Source organism: Stenella coeruleoalba, assembly GCF_951394435.1.
Source record: "Stenella coeruleoalba genome assembly, chromosome: 11".
Taxonomy (NCBI): domain Eukaryota; kingdom Metazoa; phylum Chordata; class Mammalia; order Artiodactyla; family Delphinidae; genus Stenella; species Stenella coeruleoalba.
The window spans coordinates 86,159,675-86,182,514 of record NC_137157.1 but is presented as its reverse complement, the minus strand read 5'-3'; the positions used below and the strand labels follow the sequence as shown (position 1 = coordinate 86,182,514).

The 22,840-nt window shown below is 37.2% G+C and overlaps 1 long non-coding RNA gene across 2 annotated transcripts in view; it reads left to right on the top strand.

The window, feature by feature from the left end:
• Positions 1-22,840, top strand: part of LOC307194741 — a 566,811-nt gene that overhangs the window by 385,951 nt on the left and 158,020 nt on the right. Inside the window, exon 4 of one of the 2 annotated variants that reach the window (XR_013830619.1) lies at positions 6,644-6,872. The exons of the other annotated variant lie outside the window; for it this stretch is intronic. This is a non-coding gene — a long non-coding RNA (uncharacterized lncRNA). Of the gene's footprint in view, positions 1-6,643; positions 6,873-22,840 lie in introns of those variants that run through there. 2 annotated transcript variants of the gene reach the window in all.

The window sequence follows — 22,840 nt, the reverse complement described above, 5'->3', positions numbered from 1 at the left end:
GTGACAGCTCATTGCCAAGATCTGTAAACATAGACACCCTTGCTGTGGTTGCTGCCAGACACAGTGAGATGAATGTGCTTGGTCAAAGCTTTTGAGGGTAGCTTGGTAATATTCCATTTGCAAACAGATTGCTGGTGCTTGACTTGACAAACACACACACACACACACACACACGCGAAGAAAAGTAAACAATGGCCAATTCTATTTCGTAAAATAACCCTCAAGTCAACAATCTACAAGGGAAATTTGGAAAGCATTTATTTTTCTGGCCTTCCTCTCATGATAGCCCACAAGAGGGATCCTGGCTTTCTGAAAAGCTCTGTGATTGAGGTTTTTTCCTAGTCATTTACAGAGCATATGGTTGTAGTATTCATGAAAATGCCAGTAATTAGCAATGCTATTCAAACACGTTGGCAACTCTTAGCTTAACACGTATCATGATTTCAAAGGTAGAAAAACATAAACAACACTCAAAAATACTGTGCTTAACATTAAGAAATTATCAAACTAATAAGTAGAAAGTCCCACTAAACTGAGTAATCTTAAAATACTCATAAGAGCACAATTACAGTGCTTTCTGAACATACACAATATAACCTTATTTATTACTTCTGGACTTTAAATCTTGAAGAGAATTTCCATAAGCATTTGCATTTGTTTTGATCCTTACAAACTTGGAGGAAGGTAGATTAAGTATTAATATCTCTATGTATGAATGGAGAGGAACAATTTCTCAAGATCTAACAAGGGGGTGGTTATTGTTTGATGGTTTGTTTCCTCTGAGACTTGCTCTGTTTCACCCATTATGCCTTTCCTTAATTTTTTTCTTTTTATCTCAGATGGGAGAGTCCCCTTCTAGATGAAAATGGGCTTTCTGCCTATTATTTCTGCCTCAATGTTTATACGTTTATTATTGAATGCCCCTTTTCTCTTTATATCTTAATTTCTTCACATTCAGATAATAATAGCACTTACCTCTTAAGGCTATCAGGTGAGGACGTGAAATAAAATACACTATATACTAGGACTCTCTGATTAATTTCCACATTTGCTTCACACTTGTCCACACCAGGCATGCATGGGACATGCAAAATGTGCACACACGTCTACATTCATACTCCAGTCCGATCAGTTATGATGCTGCTGAGGCTGGGTGAAGCCAAGCCTCAGTTTTTCCATGAGAATTGCAGCAATAGCACCTGTAGCAGGGGTTCTCAAACTTTTTGTTTCAGAACCTTTTACAGTCTCTATTTTTTTTTTTTTGGCTGTGCTGTGCAGCATGTAGGATCCTAGTTTCCCGACCAGGGATCGAACCCAGGACCCCTGCATTGGGAGTGTGGAGTCTTAACCACTGGACCACTAGGGAAGTCCCCCCTTTTACAGTCTTAAAAGTTATTGAAATTCCCCAGAGGTCCCTTGCTTTTTTGTGGGTTATATCTACTAATATTATATGTTAAATATTAGAAATTAAAACAAAAAATTTGAATATGCATTTACATTTATTTATAAATAACAATAATAGACCTGTTACATGTTAACATAGACAACTTCTTTTCCTTTCTTTCTTGATTGAAGTATAGTTGATTTACAATGTTGTGTTAGCTTCAGGGGTACAACAGAGTGATTCAGTTATACATATAATTTATCTATTCTTTTTCAGATTCTTTTCTTTTATTGGTTATTACAAGATGCTGAGTATAGTTCCCTGCGCCATACAGTAGGTCCTTGCTGGTTATCTATTTTATATGTAGTAGTGTGGATCTGTTAATCCCAAACCTCTAATTTATCCTCCCCAAGCCCTTTTCCTTTGGTAACCGTAAGTTTGTTTTCTATGTCTGTGAGTCTGTTTCTGTTTTGTAAATAAGTTCATTTGTATCTTTTTTTTTATATTCCACATGTAAGTGGTATCATATGATAATTGTTTTTCTCTGTCTGGCTTACTTCACTTAGCATGGTAATCTCTAGACAACTTTTTAAAAAAGACAGCTATATATTTTTTGAAACAAAAGAATTTAGTAAGAAAATTTGGCCGAGGCTTTCTGAAATCTGTTCTCTGTCCTCATAGGGAAGAAGCCCGAGAGGCCTTGCCTTGGCTGTGACACATTTAAACTTGCATAGACAGACATACCTCTTACAAATCTGTCTCTGTGATTGGGCACGCACTGCACAGTTATGCAAATAAAGCAGGTGGAAATTGTAAATGGTATTATATGATCTGTTTATTCACTCTGCTAATAAATCACAGGGAGGCCTTCCTTCCATATATTTGTGCTTTAATATCCTTTAACTCAATTTTAGATTATAGCAGTGATTCTCAATATAAAATAACTGAGAAATGGTGCTTCCATGAATCAATAACACTAAAAATGTGACAAGAATACAGAAATGGAGAGCATTTTAACTTAGTTATATTTTATAGAAATATTTTTATATTATTTATATAATATAGTTATATATATTTCAGTTCTATATATAGTATATGTAGATACTGGTCTTCTAATTACATAATAATGGTGACTTATATTTACTTACTGCATGCCAGGCACTGTTTTAAATACTTTTCATGTTCTAATCCTTTTTAATCCTCATAATAGCCCAATGAATTAGGCACTATTATTACTGGTTCTATAACCTTGGATAATTTCTTTAATCTTTCTGTGGGTAATAAGAGCTGCCTACTTTGCAGGATCACACATGTAAAGAGTCTAGCAGATGTTCTAGCACAAACTAGATGCTTAAAAAATAGTAATTATTATTCCCTGTCTCTTCCCTATTTTTCAGTACAGAGCTGTCCAAACATTAAACTCTCATGAGAGCAATGCTTCGATAAACTCACACTGAAAGGGACTAGAAAGGAGAAGAGAAAATAATATACAGGTTTTTTCCAGTCTCTTTTTTTCTGCTTAGCTCTTGATTTCTTTTAGGTCTGTGTCCCTAGCCTTGTGCTTATTTTCCCAACTCTTAGAATAAACATATCTCGACATCTGTGTTGCACAATCACGAGTACTTAAATAAAAAAAAGATCCCTGCATTTATTTCATTTATAGAGACCAATCTTTCCTTTGAGAATATAATTGCTAACGTTTGGAATAATTCTTGAGAATTTCTGCAAAGCTGCTTGTATTTAAAATATTTTTCAAAAACATATGTGCATGTTTGCCTAAGCATATGCTGTATTTTTCTTTATCAAAAGCTGTTGATTAATATTTACATAAATATAGCATGCAAAGAGATCAGTCATTTTTCTCTGCGGCAGATATGCCTGGAAAATATCACTTTGTTACCATTTGAGCATGTTCACTATTGGCAGTAGGATAGCAAAATCTATTTGTTTGACCTCTGTGGATTTAGATGTGTCTATTGGTGGGTAGAACTCACCTCTATAGGTCTTAATTTAGACTGAGTTTATGTTGTCAAAAACAGCAAATCCCCAAAGAGTTTTGTATTTTGAGCTTTCTGAATGTTCAAAAAAAAATTGCATGCAATCCTGTCATCCGTGCAGAAATGACATAGTAGAAATAGACAGGTAGGTAGGTAGATAGAATTAAATGAGGGATATTTGGGTTGATTTTAAGACCTGGTATCTCATATATTTCAGGCTCAGACGTCACAGTCCATTTCACTAAGTGTCAAAGCCCTGTCTTTTTCTCTGAGGGCTCTGGCTGCAGTGCTGTTTGGAGCATATCATCACCAGGGGACTCTGTGTTTTAGTTCATTGATCTAATCTCTTATAAAATTGAATAGACACAATACTGCCAAACATGCAGTGGCCTCTCAGGTGAGCACTGGTTTAAATGTCCAGCCTTTGTGCTGGCTACTCCCAGTGCTGTAGCCAAACACTGTCACTCATTCTTTCTCATTATATAGTGAGCTTTATGTCTCTTAGCTTTGCATTTTCTGATTCTCATCAAGATGATACTTTCATAAAGTTCATCTCAAGTGAAATACATTCTTTAAAGCTTTTCCTTCCTATTCCCCTGTAACCTCCTAGATCTCTTGTGGTGGAACACACTCTTCTACCACTTCTTATCTTACGCCTTATTGTATACAGACATACCTCGGAGTGGGTTCGGTTCCAGACCATCACAATAAGCCAAATTTCACAATTAAGTGAGTCACATGAATTTTCTGGTTTCCTGGTGCTTCTAAAAGTTATGTTTACCCTATACTGTAGTCTATTAAGTGTACAATAGCACTATGTCTAAAAAAACCAGTGTCTTTACCTTAATTAAAAAGTACTGTCTCTGGACTTCCCTGGCTCAGGGAACTAAGATCCCGCATGCCATGTGGCACAGCCAAAAAAAGAAACTTTACTGATCAAAAATGCTAACCATCATTGGAGACTTCAGCGAGGCATGGCAGTAACATCAAAAATCACCGATCACAGGTCACCATAACAAATATGAAAAAGTTTAAAATACTGTGAGAATTATCAAAATGTGACTGACACAGAGACACAAAGAACAAATGTAAAGACGTTGTATCTGTGAAGCGCAATAAAATGCAGTCTGCCTGTAATTATTGTCTTGTCTGATTTCTCCGACTAAATTTCAAATCCTTCTGAAATATGAGCTCTGTGTCCTTTCATCTCTATATTAGCTACACGGTTCAATGCAAAGCTATTCATATAATAGAAACAAAAAAGATCTGCCTAGTTCAGTGTTGCCTAAACTTGTCAAATTATCATCATTCTGGTAAAAAATTCAGATTCTCAGGCACTTCCTTGAGTAATTCTGATTCATTAGATTTAGATGGAGGCCCAAGGATCTACACTTTTAGAAGCTTTCCAAATGATTCTGATGATTTTAAAAACATGGGCTCAGTTGAATAAAACTTAATATTTATGTCTCCTGATTACTATTTGAAAAGGAATATTTCTCAGAAAGGCTGGATTTTTAATGTGTTTATTTATTGAGGAAAACGTATTTAAGCAAGGTCTCTGATGGTAAATGGGATGTTATAATTTGTTAACATCTTCACTCTGAAGTCCTTTAAAACAAACATTGTTAGGTTTTATTTTGTTTTTCTTGGTCTTTATGAGATGGCGTTTTGCCATGATGGCATTTGACCAGTTTCTTGTCAGGATCTAAGCTGGAAGGCGGAACTTAGAGGAGGAATGTTGGTACTTGGGAGAAAAGAGGATCAGCTACAGGGGGAAATGTCTGAAGACTGTTTCTTTAGAACCACACTTGCTCTGTGAAGCAACGTGTACCCTTGAGTGAACTCTGATTTGACCAAGAGGCCCACGGCCCTGCATCTCTCACTGACTTCCACAGGCAGTTTTAAGCCGCTGGCAAGTGCTCTGGAGGACAAGCCCATGATGTCCTGCCCTCGAAGTGATTACTGCCGGCTTTTCTCTTGATGCTGCAGCCAGCTCCAAGAGGATGCTGGGAGCCGCACCTGCTGATCCAGTGCTGGCACTGGCTGCCTTGGCTAAAGGCACGAAGAGGAGGAATTTACTTCTTTTATGTACAAATAAAAATGTCCAATAATTTAGGGCAACCATGGGAATTTCCTTTTTAGAAAAATATTGCAAAAGAAAGTTCTAGGATTCATGAATATAAATGGTTTCCTGGCAGTAAATTTTCTGAGTATAATTTGTGTAATGTGTTTGGAACCAAATCTTTTGGGGGAAAAGAGACCATCTTAATTTAATTGGCGCTACTGGCAAGGATACTGTTAATGAAGCAGCTGTCTTTCTCTCTGCTTCCCTGAACATGTTAATTGCAAGCACATTTCTTTCCTTTGATCAGAAGTAGGGTAGTTAATACATCTCCAGGAATTGGACTGCTCAATTTTCTAACAAAGTTTTAATGGTTACTTTTGTCAGCAGACTCTTTGTGTGTGTGTGCAAAGGGTCTCACTTGATGTGTGTGCCTTTATGTTCCCCTTCAGACTCCCAAGGAAGGCTAAATGGTTTGAACCCTATGGGGATTATCTCCTGATTTAAGCTTGTATTTGGATATCCACAATAATGCCCCCAGTAGTGATGAATTGGCGCGGGGGTAGGTAGAAAGGGCAGGGGCTTTAGAGCATGATGGAGCTGGACTCATATCTTGTGTGACTTTGGGAAAGCTACTCCACCTCTCTGGGACAAAAGGAACAAAATTGGGTCATTTGTAGAGATGTTGATGGATCTAGAGACTGTCATACAGAGTGAAGTAAGTCAGAAACAGAAAAACAAATATCGTATATTAACGCATATGTGTGGAATCTGAAAAAATTGGTATAGACTATCTTATTTACAAAGCAGAAATAGAGACACAGATGTAGAGAACAAGCGTATGGATACCAAGGGGAAAAGGGGGTGGGGGGGATGAATTGGGAGATTGGGATTGACGTATATACACTATTGATACTATGTATAAAATAGATAACTAATGAGAACGTACTGTATAGCACAGGGAACTCTACTCAGTGCTCTGTTGTGACCTAAATGGGAAGGAAATCCAAAAATGAGGGGATATATATATATATGTATTGCTGATTCACGTTGCTAACACAATATTGTAAAGCAACTATACGCCAATAAAAAATAAATAAATAAGAAGACAGTACTTAATTCTTTGGGGTATTTTAAAAATTCAATGCTAAACCATTTGCAAAAAAGTCTTACATATATTTTGTGTCAAATGACAAATAGTCCCTGTGCTCTGGAAGTCACAAACGTGGGGGAAGATCAAGGTGGAGAAATCCAACGTGAGGTCTAGAGAAGGCACTTATATGCTCAGAGTTGCCAGGAATACCCAGCTCCACTTGATGTGAGAAGAAAGCAATCCTAGAGCACCCAGGGCCCTGCAGAAGGAAGGTATGGATTCACTTCGTTATAAAGCAGAAACTAACACACCATTGTAAAGCAATTATACCCAATAGAGATGTTAAAAAAAAATTGAGAGAAAATAATCATCACTTTCAAATGAAACATTTGCAGCACTTAAATAAGTCAAAAGTAACAGTAATAGAGTAAAAATTTTAGAATAACAGAGTATATTATTTACTACATAGAGATTAAAATCATTAATGCTTTAGAGGTGAGTTTTAACTTTTCAACAACTTTCAAATACTGAACCACTTCTGCCTTTGCCTATAAACAAATTATTTATTGTGCTTGTTTTGCAATTTTTTGATAACATGTATGCTTCTGGGCCACTGTTAGAGTATCTTTGTTTAGTGACACCTCTAAGAGTTTATAAGGGTATCATGAATAGAGTTCTACCAATCCAGAAAACTTAGGTTTAAAATAACCACAGTTTGTCAATTAACAATGCAGCAGGCAATCTTTCATTATCTCAGCTATTTTACAATTCTGGAAGTTGTAGAAAACTGATAGCAATGTAAATGACTTGTCCATAGATATGCAAATTATATCCAATGTAATGAAACATTATTTCTCTCCGGGTTTTTTTGCCAGTTTTGCATCTATTTCTAAGTTAATTCAGATCCCTGGTGACCTATATTTGTGTCTACTCTTTGCATTCTCCTGTAAATGATTAGAACATCTTAGTGGTTTCCTTGTTAATTAATGAGTTAAATAAAAATTTTGACCCAGATTCAAAAAAAAAAAAAACAAAAAACAACGCAGCAGGGCTGAGATTAGGGTGTGGAGAATGAGGCCAGGCCGTGCACCTGCAGGGTTGGATGTTCTCTGTGGTAAGCAGAATAATGGCCCCCAAGGATGACCAAGACCCGATCAGTGGAACCTGTGAATATATTACCTTAAGTGGCAAAAGGGACTTTGCAGGTATGATTAAGTAAAGGACCTTGATATGGGGAGATTGTGTTGGATTGATTGGATTGGATTTGGTGGGGCCAGTGTAATCACAAGTGTCCTAAAAGTGGAAGAGGGAGGCCAGTCAGGGTGATGATGCCTTGTGAGAAGGACTCAACCTGGCTGGCTTTGAAGGTGGATGAAGGAGATCTTGCTCGAAGGAATTAGGGCAGCCTCGAGGAGCTGGAAAAGGCAAGGAATCGGCTTCTCCACTAGAACCTTGAGAAGGAACCTGGGCCTGCTGACATCTTTTTTTTTTAGCCCAGTGAGATCCGTGTCAGACTTCTGGTCTACAGACCTGTAAGATAAGGTAATGAATTTGTATTGTTTTCTTTAAATTTTTTATTTTTTTGCGGTACGCGGGCCTCTCACTGTTGTGGCCTCTCCCGTTGCGGAGCACAGGCTCTGGACGCGCAGGCCCAGCGGCCATGGCTCACGGGCCCAGCTGCTCCGCGGCATGTGGGATCTTCCCGGACCGGGGCACAAACCCGCGTCCCCTGCATCGGCAGGCGGACTCTCAACCACTGCGCCACCAGGGAAGCCCTAAATTTGTATTGTTTTAAGCAACTAAATTTGAGGCAATATGCTACAGAAGCCACAGAATACATAGTCACTGATTTTATTTAAAATTTTGATATTTTGCTTGTCATGGATTTTTTTACATTAGTTTTGATTTAAAAGAACAGAACAAGACATTGCGCTACCAGTATTATTTATCTTGATTACTCAGGTTTCTGCACTCAAGGTGTCTCACTTGCCTCCCCCTATTCTTACTTCCTTATTTTTTACCCCCAGGATATATCTTGTTTCATCACAGTTAATATCGGTGCTGGTCTCTTGTAGAAAAATCATCAGCAAATTTGCCAATTGTCCTTTTTTGTCCAACCTGGAGAATGTCTTATAGTCTTATCTGAAGGTTTAACTTTGACAGACTATCAGGAATGAATATTAGTGGTAGCATGGTAAAAGTATATGTGGAAGAGCTGTTCTGTGGAATACCTTTATTATTCCTGAGATCTTAAAACAGAATAATCTGAGTGTGTTTCTGACGTTGAATTTTATAGCTCTGTTTTATTACCTGTATGAAGGAACTTTTCAATGTAACTCAGTTTCAATGATTTACTTACTTTGTCCGAGAATAGTATCTTCTACTGCTTGGGCAACCCTAGGTTGAATTAGGGCTAAATTCCAGACTTGTGTCATAAACTGTCATCCTATAACTAGGGAAAGATCCAGCTCACTTCACTTTCAGTTAGCATGAGACTATATGATACCACCGTTCAACGCAAAAACTAATTTGCATGGAGAAAAACAACCACAAAATAACACAGCAACAGCAATAGCAATACCATTTATGGAGTAAGTATTGAATTTTCATGTAATCCTCAAAACAGCTCTGCAAAGTTTGTTCTGTTATCCCCATTTCTCACAAGCGGAAACTGAGGTTCAGAGAGATAATAAATAAGAATAACACTAAAGTAGGGCCTGCCACATACACCAAGCACTTTTTTTTTTCAATGCAGCATAACTCCCTGTGGTTTTTATTTTTTTTAATTTATTTTAAATTTTTATTGAAGTATAGTTGATTTACAATGTTGTGTTAGTTTCAGGTGTACACATATCCACTCTTTTTTAGATTATTTTCCCACATAGGCCATGACAGAGTATTGAGTAGCGTTCCCCAAGGGTTTTACATATATTCATTCATTTAACCCACCACCGTTCTAAGAGGCATTGTCTCATTTTGCAGACGAGGAAATTGATAAAGTCATGCTGGTGGTAGAGAAATGGAGGAATTGGAATTCAAACTCAGATCTCTCCAATTTAAAAAATGCCGTGCTCTTTTTCCTATGCCAGTTCACCCTAGAACCTTAAACCGGATTTGCACTAATCTCACTGATCTCATAACGGCGGTTACCTCTTCCCCTTCTCTGTGGAGATCATGTAGTCTGCGTTTTTGACAAATTCCAGGCACAGCTCTGGTCAGTTCCCTGGAAGGGGATTAGAGACTCGCTGTCCCACCTCCCGGGGCTCAGAGCATGGATGCGAACACCACACCCTGAAGGTCTCCCTTGTTTGCTCCTAATCCAAGCAGTATATGTGGCAAAGGGGTAGATTGCTTTTCTCAGAGAGGATTTACAATCCTGACAGCATGGCTTAAGCAAATCTTTATTGCCCTAGTACCTTGGGAAAGGTATTATCTGACCAGGGTGTGTAGCTGATAATGCTGTTACATCAGTTGAATCTGTCATTGTGTTAAAGTACAGTCCGTAGAATTTGTTTTATTCTGCTTAGCAACACTTAGGGATATCTTTAAAGGGACACTTCAAAGTGAAGGTCATTTTGAAAATACAACTCAGAATCTTATGGTTTTCCTATGTGATTTCTTCTACAAGTTGCATTCAAATGCGAAAGGCTTTTTTTTTAATCTTAAAAAAGTAACTGATTTTTAATCTTTCTATTCCTTTTTGATTGTAACCTTAAGTTTATTTTGTAATGTGCATTATAGGAATTAAAAGTCTGGGCAATTTGTATTTTAAGCTAATATAAAGCTAACAATGACTATAACCTTTTCTCTGAGGTCAAACTCTTTATAACATATATCCTAAGATGCATACTAATTTCATAGACATCAAAATATTGATTCACTTGGATGGTTCTACTTTTACACATTTAATATTTATTAATGATGGGCAGAGGGTATCAATTTTGTAGCATAAAACCGTCATAATGCAAAGAAGAGTGAAGAAAACAGTTGACCAGGAGTCCAAAGACCTGGTTTTGGTCTCATTCATCACTAGCTTTAAAATTGTACTTTTCTGGGTCTCAATTTACCCTTCTTTAAGATGCAATTAATAAGATATAGCCTTCCTATTTTACAGGGTAGATTAAAGAATAAAATGAGATAATTTGAAGATGAAATGTAGCATATTCTTGGAGGTTTATTATTCTGGGGACTAAACATACTGATTTCATATTCACATTTGGTCACATCATAATTTGCGTCATATTTGTGTTCTTGTATTTTTTATATGTATTGAACAAGTGACAATGAAATGAAGAGCCTCTGATGTCAGGGAAAAGTTTGCTATTTTTTTTTAATGATATTTGTGCTCCTCTGCTTTATTTTCAACATTTGTCAGAATAAAGGCCTGCATCAATGATTCAACCATTTTTGAGTTGACAGGTAACACACAAACACACAAATAGATTAAAGTTACTGTAGCTAGAGAGCTATTTTATTTTATTTTATTTTTGCGGTACGCGGGCCTCTCACTGTTGTGACCTCTCCCGTTGCGGAGCACAGGCTCCGGACGCGCAGGCTCAGCGGCCATGGCTCATGGGCCCAGCTGCTCCGCGGCATGTGGGATCTTCCCGGACCGGGGCACGAACCCGTGTCCCCTGCATCGGCGGGCGGACCCTCAACCACTGCGCCACCAGGGAAGCCCAAAAGCTTGCTATTTTGAGAAGCGTACTGAACTGGCCTTTGGGGCCTTGACTTTGACTCCATGCTCTGTGACATCTAGTGCCTAGATTCTAGCTGTGTCTTTGCTAGAGGTCATTTTACCTCTTAAGTCTTCAGTTTTCTCCTAAGTGAAAAAACATGGAGATTATACAAAATAATACCTAAAGTCCATCCAAGATCTATTCACTCTTTTCTGCTGCCTTAGATCTTAAGTTTTAATGTCAGTCTTGGTTACCGAGGAGCATATTAAAGAATGAATACATTATTATCTCTATAATTTTACTTAAAGATATAAAAAACATACTTTTGAATGCACTCTGTTTTGTAAGACTCATTCACGTAATTTAAATTTGGTATCAAGCTTCATCAAATTCATGTTTAGTATTACTATTTAAAAATAGCTAACAATTGTTAAGCATTTCTTCAGAGTGAGACACTTTGATGGACACTTTTTGTACATTGACTTAGATAATCCTAAATATAATCCTAAGTAGTAAGTGTGATGATTACCTCTGCTTTAGAAATAAGGAGATTGAACTTGAGAAGTGTAAATTAAATTGTCAGAGTCACACAACTGTTAAGGCCCATCTGTGGTTTGAATCCGGATCTTTGTTCTATATTATGTCATAAAAGAGAATAAATTCTAGCTTGTGAATTATCTCCTGATAGAGACTTTCCTAGACTAATCAAATAGAAACTCGCTGTCTTAAGATATGAAGGACTATCTTTAAACACTTGGACCTAATTTCCTCACGCAAAGATTTGACTGAAGAAAGAATTTAGAAATCCTGACTTTGAGGTAAGAATGACACCTGTTCGGGCTTCCCTGGTGGCACAGTGGTTAAGAATCCCCCTGCCAATGCAGGTGACACGGGTTCAAGCCCTGGTCCGGGAAGATCCCACATGCCGCAGAGCAACTAAGCCTGTGCACAACTACTGAGCCTGCGCTCTAGATCCCACAAGCCACAACTACTGAGCCCACAAGCCTAGAGCCCGTGCTCCGCAAAAAGAGAAGCCACTGAAATAAGAAGCCTGCGCACTGCAACGAAGAGTAGACCCCGTGCACAGCAAGGAAGACCCAATGCAGCCAAAAATAAATTAATTAAATAAATAAATTAAGAAAAAAACGAATGACACATGTTCTTTTGATATAGTAGTTTTAGGTCTCCCAAATTATTTTTGAAAAAAATTCTACTTTGACTGAATAATTGTAGTCAGATACTGTGGTACACAAGATAAAAATAGTTAATTTTACCTTTATGTGCCACATTTAGCATGAACTAGAATAGAGCAGTTTTGCAGCAAAATTAGTCAAAGTGGGCAAGTCTTGTGACATGTTTTTCTGTGGCAAAGTTGGGAGGGATAGGACATTAGGTTAATTGATTTAGGTCACAGTGTCACTTGACTATGTAACCACAACTTTAGGTACATATGTTAGAGTAAGTTTTTAGTACTTTCCAATAGAGGGAGATTGCATAACAGCTATTGTCATTTTTAATTGCATATTTTTTATAATTTCCTATAGCATTCTAATAGGTAAAATCTGGGATAAGCAAATGTTTTGATACATTAATGACTATGGAAGTGATATGCACTTAGTTCTTATAGGCAGTTAAATGTAACTTTATTTGAGTGGAATAAAGTTAATAAAATATTTCAGATGTACTTGTAAATAAAGAAGAGAGAATTCTAAAGTAATTTCACAGGGAACTTAGAAAAAGAATTTCACGTACAGTATGGTGACTCTAGTCAACAATACTGTATCATACCCTTGAAACTTGCTGAGTAGATCTTAAATGTTCTCACCCACACAGGTAACTATGTGAGGTGATGAATCTGTTAACTAACGTTAATTTGGTAATAATTTCACAATATATACATATATCAAATCACGTTGTACACCTTAAACATACAACGTTATAGGTCAGTTGATCTCAATAAAGCTAGAAAAAAGATGTCTCAAGAAAAATAACTTAAAAAAATTAACCATGTCCATCTTGTGGTATCATAATGTGAAAAGCTCTGCTTTTGGGGTAGATTACAAGTATGGTGTCTGTGAGGTTCTCGTCGATGACTAGTGTGGTTTCCCCTTTACAATCTGGGAAACAGTCGCCCTCAGGATTCTTTATCCTTGAAATCAGTGAAGAAATGCAGTCAAATGCTAGGTCTTGGGCTAATAGTAGTATTTCTCCACTATCTTCCCGTAAAATCTAAATATCTTAGGAGGATTATACCTGTTCTTGAAGCAAAGTAATATTGAAATGAAAGTGTCAGAATTTACAGATGTAGAAAAAGGCATCAGTATGTTTAACCAGAGGAAGAAAGAACTAGTAAACTTTGAAAATATCCCTACACAGGAGTTGGAAGAAAAAAATTTGGGGGGGGGTGAAGTAAAAATACCACAGGTAGATTCCTGATATGAAGTATCTCACATATATATATATATATATATTTTTTTTAAACCAGTTGCTGAAATGTTCTCATTTTTATCATTTTCTTGCTGTCTTATTTAATAGACAGATTTTAAGCTGAAGTCAAGATGAATAATTTAAATGTTTCTTTGAATGGCAGTGAAAATATAAATGCCGTTTAAGAAACTCTAAACCTAATCAACCCAGTTGCAACCATTTAAGCATTTGGTTAACCTTTTGAAATAAATTCTCCTCAGCCATCCCCTCTTCTCCTTGGCAAGTGCCCTGACACCTTCTTCAACCCCAAAATGCAGCAAAACAAGCACCATCAATGAACAGTCCTCAGTGTTGGTCTCCAGCTGACCTTGGAGCAGATGGTCTCTGAATAGGGGCCTATGTGACTCCTAGAACATCCTAGAAAAATGTTGGTGGGGATATAGGGCCTGGGTGACACCTATGAAGGATACACAAAGGCAGGGACTAACAAATTCACCATATCTCATCTGGTATTACATACAGCTTGAACATTTTATGATTCTTGAGTTTATGTTTCTGCAGAAAGCTACTATGTAGACCAATGATTTTCAGATTGGGGTCCACTGGCCCCAGAATTTCACCAAGATACTAAGATATTATTTTTAACATGATCTACATGTATGCTGTCCCTTTACCTTTCTGGGCTGATTCTGCTTCAGCTTTGGGTTAACTTCCCACAGCACCTATAAAAGTTTGGATCACCTAAGAATGTGATGATGTTTTTTTTCTGTTTTTTTTTTTTACATCAGTTATACATATACATATGTTCCCATATCTCTTCCCTCTTGCGTCTCCCTCCCTCCCACCCTCCCTATCCCACCCCTCCAGGCGGTCACAAAGCACCGAGCTGATCTCCCTGTGCTATGCGGCTGCTTCCCACTAGCTATCTACCTTACGTTTGGTAGTGTATATATGTCCATGCCACTCTCGCGCTTTGTCACAGCTTACCCTTCCCCCTCCCCATATCCTCAAGTCCATTCTCTAGTAGTTCTGTGTCTTTATTCCTGTCTTACCCCTAGGTTCTTCATGACATTTTTTTTTTCTTAGTGATGATGTTTTTAGCTTTGATGAAATTTTTTTTGGGTCACTGGAAGTGTTTATATAATATAGCAGACAGGATTTCATTCAAGTATACTCATCAAACAAAATTCTTCCAGAGTCCTTTTTCCTCTTTTATTTCAACAACCAGAAACTCTTATATCCTGCTTTCTCAAGAGTGCTTCTTTTGTATCAGGAACAAATCTATTTCTTTCCTCTTGAAAAGTTATTACTATTTTTATGCTGCTCATTGACTTTTCATTAAGTTTATCTTTTTATTCTGTTTCAGTGTTTCTTGTACATCCTGGTTTTAGCCAATAGTCCAGTATGAAATAGATGACTAAATATATAAGTAAAATCTATTTATCCCTACATTTATCGGCTTGGCCTAAGGATGCCCAGAAATTAAGTAACTGGAAGGCTTTAAGTCAGTATCCAGACAAAACAAAACAAAGTCCACAATTTTAGGTATGAATCCTCTTTGTAAGAATAGTTATCTTTGCCTTATGTGTGGTTTTCAATTATTTCCTAACTTTCTGTTAAACTGTGTATTAAATCTTATGTTACTTTGTCAACTTAAAAAATGAATTAGAATTTTGAAAACTCAACAATGCATATTTCAGTTTTAGCAAATTTGCTTTATGATTTATAAGAGAAAAAATATTTGGAATATACCTAGATCATCTTGGAAGATAATTTGTAACAAAGGAATTGGCACATGCAAGGGGACTTCTGAGAATGCTTTAGCATAGTCCTATTCAAACGTTAATGCTTTTTGTTTGTAAATGGTTTATGGTCTTTTCATTATTTATAAATTTCTCTTCCTTATTTCATATGTTTTGAAGTCACATTGTGTCACAAAGCAGGCGATGTTTTGTTTTTTTTTAAAGGGAGAAAATCAAGCAGTTTAATAACATGGGAGAGACCCAGAATAACTGAGTAACTCCAGGAACAGTTTTGTTACAGTACTTATTAGTACCATTTAATTAGTGAACGAAGTTCTCAGTGGATATTTCAAGCTGATTTATGGTGCTTTCTTTCCCCCCCCCCTTTTTTTTGAGCAATCATGGAACAAAGTCCAGGGAGCTTCCTCTCATCATTCATAAACATGGGCTTCCTTAAAATGTGTTGGAAAGAGCAAATCACTAGAACTCAAAAGACTTGAGTTCTAGGCTTTATTTCACTGTGTCCAAGTTGTGTGACTCTGCCTCTCCAAGACTCAGCTTCCTTTTCTGTAAAATGAGAACAACAATGCCTGGCCTGCTCTCTTAAGTTAAGCTCAAATGGAAAAGTTCTTTGTGAAATATTTTATTACCAGAACTTCAAATTAAGGGAAGCATATTTTTCATGCTTCTCTGATCATCAAGGTAAATGTGCACAATAATTTCACATTCCTGATGAAAGTTACAATTTGTCCCCCATATACTTTCAGTAATTTCCTATGAGCTGCTGATTTTGAACCACTTAAGAAGTTTTGCCATCATATCCATCATGGAAGCATCGCAGTGTTGTCAGATATGCAAGCAGACATGCCCATTTCAGATCCTGGCTTCACCACTTATTAAGTATAAGACCTTGGGCAAATTTCTTAATCTTGTTAAGCCTCAGTTTCCTTTGGAAAGGGGATAATAATACCTACTTGATAAGGTTGTTGTGAGAATTAAATGAGATATGTTTTTAAAAGTGCCCAGCGCACAGCAGACTTCATTGAATATTGGCAGTTTGATGATGATGCTGAAGAGATGATGATAACGCATAATAAGAGGAAGGTAGCTGATTGTTGACACCTGACTCAGGCCATCCAGTTATTAAGCTCATATGAACAACTCAATGGGATGGAGTGGAGACAGGTAAGGTCTTAGTAATGGGCAGTTAACTATGTTATGAGTTATTACAAATTTTCTATAGTAGCTAGATTTTCCATGCCAGATATACATAAATTAAGACATGTATTCTTTTTTTAGCAAGGACAGCTTTCAACATGAGCAGAATTTTTTCTGACTTCTTTAAAAATGATTTTGAAAATGTTTTACTCCTTTAGATTTTATACTTGATACGACAACATATAATGCTTGAAACATCTGTTTCACAGGTCAATACATTTGTAATTGTTCCTAAATAAAATTCACCTAGAGAGGAAGGTGTTAATCTTTAAAAATTGCAATAACTGGCTGGTGACATCACGAACAAAGTATCTCATTCTTACAGTCAAAGGTTATCTTTTTTTCCCTCTGGAGATTGTCATAATGCTCAAACATTTATAAACTAAGCCAATATAATTTTTCTCAAATATGGGCAACATTTGCTCATTTGGGAGCTTGCAATCTTCTGGCTCTTGTCTTTGTTTTCTTATTCGCTTGTCTTTGGGGATATTTTAACAGTCATTAATGTGACAGTGACAGAGTGGGGAGGAAACATAAAGGATCAAAATTAAAATCAGTCTGACAGTTTCATACATCACCCTTATGACGTGAGTCATCATAAGGATTTTTTATAAAAGAAATCTAAAAGCCCCAAAACTTTTCTGATAAATTCTGCAACTGGTTCTAGCTATAAAAGTGGTATTTTACAGAGTATGTGTTGGGAGAAAAAATGCATGAGAGGGTGACCTATGAAATTGTGGGCGAGATTTTTCAAATGACGTTGTCATTCCCTCCAATGCAGAGAACCTCAGGGCCAGAAAGAAAAACAGAAGCAGAGAGAGAAAGAGAGACAGACAGACTGACTTCAGACTTGTTGAGTGTTCCCAGGGCATGATCTTTTTACAGGCATCCTCTCATGAACTCAGTCTTTTCCAGACTAAACCACGGGATTTCTCGAAGTAGAGGAGCAGAGAAACAAGTATAACTGCAGTAAGATGGGGAGTGAAAAAGCACTCTGGAGGCGCAAATAGGGAAAAGCCGGGGAACATCTCCAGTGTAGCACAACTCACAAAGTCAGCCAGCTGTGCTCCTTAAATATGTGTTGAAAGTATCGAATGATTTTGCAACTTCAAGGAGACCAGATAGGAGAGAGAGACAGAGAGAGAGAGAGAGAGAGAGAGACCCCAGAAGAGGAACTAACAAGTTAGAAGAAAAAGGAACACAAGGGATGGGAGACATACAAATTGTCAGTGTAACATTAAAGGTTTAATAATGCAACATCATCACAAAGCAGGGGGAATCCATAAATCTCTGGGAGACCATACACATACCCATAAGCATGGAAACAGGAAGAAAAGGCGAGCTGATGGAAATGGAGAGGACTAGGGACAGACTGGGACTCAGATGTAGCTGTCCTGGATCAAAAAGTGATCCTGAGTGTACTGTGGGAAGAGGTGTCAGCGCTCATAATTTAGGTCACAATTGCTAGAAGGCTAGATTTACAGGTGTACAGGTGTTTCAGGTGTACATCAAAGTGGCTCAGATATATATATATATATATATATATATATATATATTTATTTATATATCCTTTTCCAGATTCTTTTCCATTATAGATTATTAAAAGATATTGAATATAGTTCCCTGTGCTATAGAGTAGGTTGTTTATTTTATATATAGTAGTGTGTATCTGTTAGTAAGACTTAATTTAAATGTTTAGTAAATTCATATATTGTTTTTTTCCATGATATGTAGTTAAGTAATAATAAGCAAGTCCTTTCTCTGAATTCGAATTCTAATCTAAGAAAAAATGTTAACAGTTATATCAGAAATAGGGAGGCATCCATTTCACTGTTCTTTGTACCTACTTTCTGTTACAGGGTTTTTTGAACGTGAGGTGTTAATGTTTGTTGAATTGAACTAAAGGGAGAGACATAGCTGAACTTTTTCTACCTTTTTTCTACCTTTGGCATCTATGTAACTTCTCACTTTACTCTCAGATGCTGACTAGCTCACTCAGCATTGGGGTCAGCTGGGTCAATGTGGGAAGTTACGTAGTTTGGAGCCCTGGAATGTGTTGTTTATGCTAATAGGTACACAGCTATCGTCTCCCACACAGTGAGACTGCCACTCAGCTGTCAATTAGCGCTCTTCCCAGTCCTGCTCTTTATGCATTTAAAGGCTCGGAATACATCCTGGGCTCTACTTCTGTGGGCTGGTAAGCTCTAACTAGGAGTCAGCTATTTTTTTGTTTCATTTTGTTTTGTTTTAAATCATATTCTACTTATCTAAGGCCAAGCGTAAAGTTTTCCTTATTCCTTATCTCTTAGATAGAGTTCACCTGCTTGCCAGCACTAAGTCATCAGAGCCCAGGAAACAATATCCCTATTTAGCTTCCTCTCATTAGTTTGTCTGTTTTCTATCAGTCAAAGATGTGTCACGTTGCAGACAGGTAGACATTGCTGCAGGACCCTTTTACCTTCAATTACTAAGCGTCGGTTGGTAGAGGGAAATTCAGGAGAGTGTGCTTTTAAAATTATTTCCATGTCCTTATAGAAAAAGAGATCAGAGACAGGGGTAGGGGTGGGGGAATTGGATGAAGGTGGTCAAAAGGTACAAACTTCCAGTTATAAATTAAAGAAGTACTAGGAATGTAATGTATAACCTGATAAAGATAATGAACGCTGCTGTGTGTTACTTATGAAAGTTGCTAGGAGAGTAAGTCCTAAGGGTTCTCATCACAAGGAAAAAACAACTTTTTTCTATTTCTCTAATTTTCTAGATGATGGGTGTTCTCTAAATGTATTGTCATAATTGTTTCATGGTGTATATAAGTCACATCATTATGTTGTACACAAGCTTACACAGTGTAGTATGTCAATTATATCTCAGTAAAACTGGAAGAAAAAAGTTAATATAGAAAATTATTTACATGGGTAATTAAAAGCATCATACGAAGCTGCTAATAAAGGCTGTGAGTTGAACTAGTTGACTATTCAAAGTATTTATATATTAGAGGCGGTGGGTCTTTACTACTGTGCTCTTTCTTGTAGAGTAGGATTACTTTTGATATATTCATGCTAGAAACATTAAGTAGCCACTCTGCACTAAGTCTTGAGCTAAGAAGTAGAGATTAAAAAATGAAAAGAGAAATTCAAAAGCATATCACCCATATGCTCCCACAACCAAGTGAAGCAATCTATGTGCATTTGGCATGAATATTCTGCTTCTCTTCCAATTACAATGAATTATATGTGATTCCAAGGCTCTCTGGATTTCCTCTTTCTGTACCCAGGAACTTTGCTCCTGCTATTACACTCCTCTCTGGCATCAGACATTTCCCTCTTTATCGCATCGCATCTATTAGCAAACATGCTGAAATATCTCTCACTTTTATAAAACATTCTAGACTGCTTGTCTTGTTCCATTTTACACTTGTTAAAAGGTAATTTTCAAAATAAAATAAAAACTTTGTTCTCCTACAGATACAAAGTGAACAAACACGTTTTAACTTATTATTAATGAGAGGATCAGTAAGGTACCACAAGCAGTCAAAGAAGAATCCAACCTCTTTGTACCCATTAGCATGATTGGCTACTATAAAAAAAAAAAACCCAGGGCTTCCCTGGTGGTGCAGTGGTTGAGAGTCCGGCTGCCGATGCAGGGGACACGGGTTCATGCCCTGGTCCGGGAAGATCCCACATGCCGCAGAGCGGCTGGGCCCGTGAGCCATGGCCGCTGAGCCTGCGCGTCCGGAGCCTGTGCTCCATCCACAACGGGAGAGGCCACAACAGTGAGAGGCCCGCGTACCGCAAAAAAAAAAAAAAAAAACCCAGACAATAACAGGTCTTGGTGAGGAAATTGGAATCATTGTACACTGTTAGTAGAGATGTAAAATGGTACGGCTGCTATGGAAAACAATACGGTTGTTCCTCAAAAAATTAAAAATAGAATGACTGTATGATCCAACAATCCCACTTCTGGGTCTATACCCAAAGGAATTGAAAGCGGAGTCTTGAAGAGATATTTGTACACCTGTGTTCATAGCAGCATTGTTCATGGGTGGGTGGAGGTAACTCAGATATCCCTTAATGGATGAATAAATAAGCAAAATGTGGTATATACATACAGTGGAATATTATTCAGCCTTAAAAAGGAAGGAAATTCTGACACATGCACAAAATGGATGAACCTTGAGGATATTATGCTAAGTGAAATAAGCCAGTCACAAAAAGATACTGTGTGGTTCCACTTAAATAAAGTATCTAGAGGGGTAAAATTTGTAGATGCAGAAAGTACAATGGTGGTTACCAGGAGCTTGGGGTTGGGGGAGGAGGGAGGAATAGGGAATTACTATTTAGTGGGTACTAAGTTTCAGTTTTGCAAGATGAAGAGAGTTCTGGAGATGGATGGTGGTGATTTACAACAGTGTGGATGTATTTACTACTGAACTAGGCACTTAAAAATGCTTAAGATGGCAAACTTTTATGTTCATTTTACTGCAATTAAAAATAAATTTTAAAGTGTTAAGAAAAATAGAAGAATCCAAAGAATAGACATTTATAGAGTAAAAATATTTAATAAATGTGCAAATAGAAGCAAAACTGGCTTCATCCACAGTGGGAGAGATGTCAGAAGAGCCTGTAGGGGACAGAATTCATTTGCATGTCCATAGACAAAAATCATTTTGCATTGCCATCAGTTATCTACAGTTTACAGAGTTGTAAAATAGCCCCCATAGAACCAGATAACCTGGAAATGATCACCACAGTAAATCTAGTTAACATCCATTACCACACATAGTTACAATTTTTTTTCTTGTGGTGAATACTTTTAAGATCTACTTTCAAAACTACAATACAGTATTATTAACTATAGTTCCAATGCTGGACATTAATTCCCCATAAGTTGTTTATTTTATAACTGGAAGTTTGTACCATTTGACCACCTTTATCAATTTCATCCACCCTCTACCCCCTTACCTCTAGCAACCACCAATGCGTTCTCTGTATCAATGAGTTCGTATTTTGTTTGTTTGTTTTCAGACCCATAAATAAGTGAGGTCATACAATATTTTCCTTTCTCTGTCTTATTTATTTCATTTAGCATAATGCCTTCAAGGTCCATCCATGGTGTCACAAGTGGCATGATTTCTTTTTTATGGCTGAAAAATATTCCAGTGTGTGTGTGTGTGTGTGTATATATATATATATATATATATATATATATATATATATATAATGTGATTTCTTTCATCCACTCATCCATTGATGGACACTTAGATTGCTTCCATGTCTTGATTACTGTAAATAACGCTTCAATGAACATGGGAGGCATATATCTTTTCAAGTTAGTGTTTTTAGTTCCTTTGGATAAATAGCTAGAAGTGGAATTGCTGGATCATGATAGTTCTATTTTCAATCCTTTGAGGAACCTCCATACTGGTTTCCATAGTAGTTGCACTAATTTACATTCCAACCAACAGTGAGCAATGGTAAGGGTATGATTTGCAAATATTTTCTTCCATTCAGTGGATTGCCTTTTCATTTTGTGGGTTTCCTCTGCTGTTCAGAAGCTTTTTAATTTTATATAGTCCCACCTTTTAATTTTTGTTTTTGTTGCTTTTTTGTTGGTGTCAAATCCAAGCAATCATTGTCAAGTCTTAAGTCAAAATGCTTACCCACCTATGTTTTCTTCTAGGAGTTTTATGGTTTCAGGTCTTACTTTATCAAGGCTTTAATCCATTTTGAGTTAATTTTTGAGTAAAGTGTAATATAGTGGTCCAATTTCATTCTTCTACATGTAGTTGTCCAGTTTTCCCAATACCATTTATTGAAGAGACTGCCCTTTCCGCATTGTATATTCTTGACTCAATTCTTTTTTTTTTTTTTTTAACATCTTTATTGGGGTATAATTACTTTACAATGGTGTGTTAGTTTCTGCTTTATAACAAAGTGAATCAGTTATACATATACATATGTTCCCATATCTCTTCCCTCTTGCGTCTCCCTCCCTCCCACCCTCCCTATCCCACCCCTCCAGGCTGTCACAGAGCACCGAGCCAATATCCCTGTGCCATGCGGCTGCTTCCCACTAGCTATCTACCTTACTACGTTTGTTAGTGTGTATATGTCCATGACTCTCTCTCGCCCCGTCACAGCTTACCCTTCCCCCTCCCCATAACCTCAAGTCCGTTCTCTAGGAGGTCTGCGTCTTTATTCCTGCCTTACCCCTAGGTTCTTCATGACATTTTTTTTTT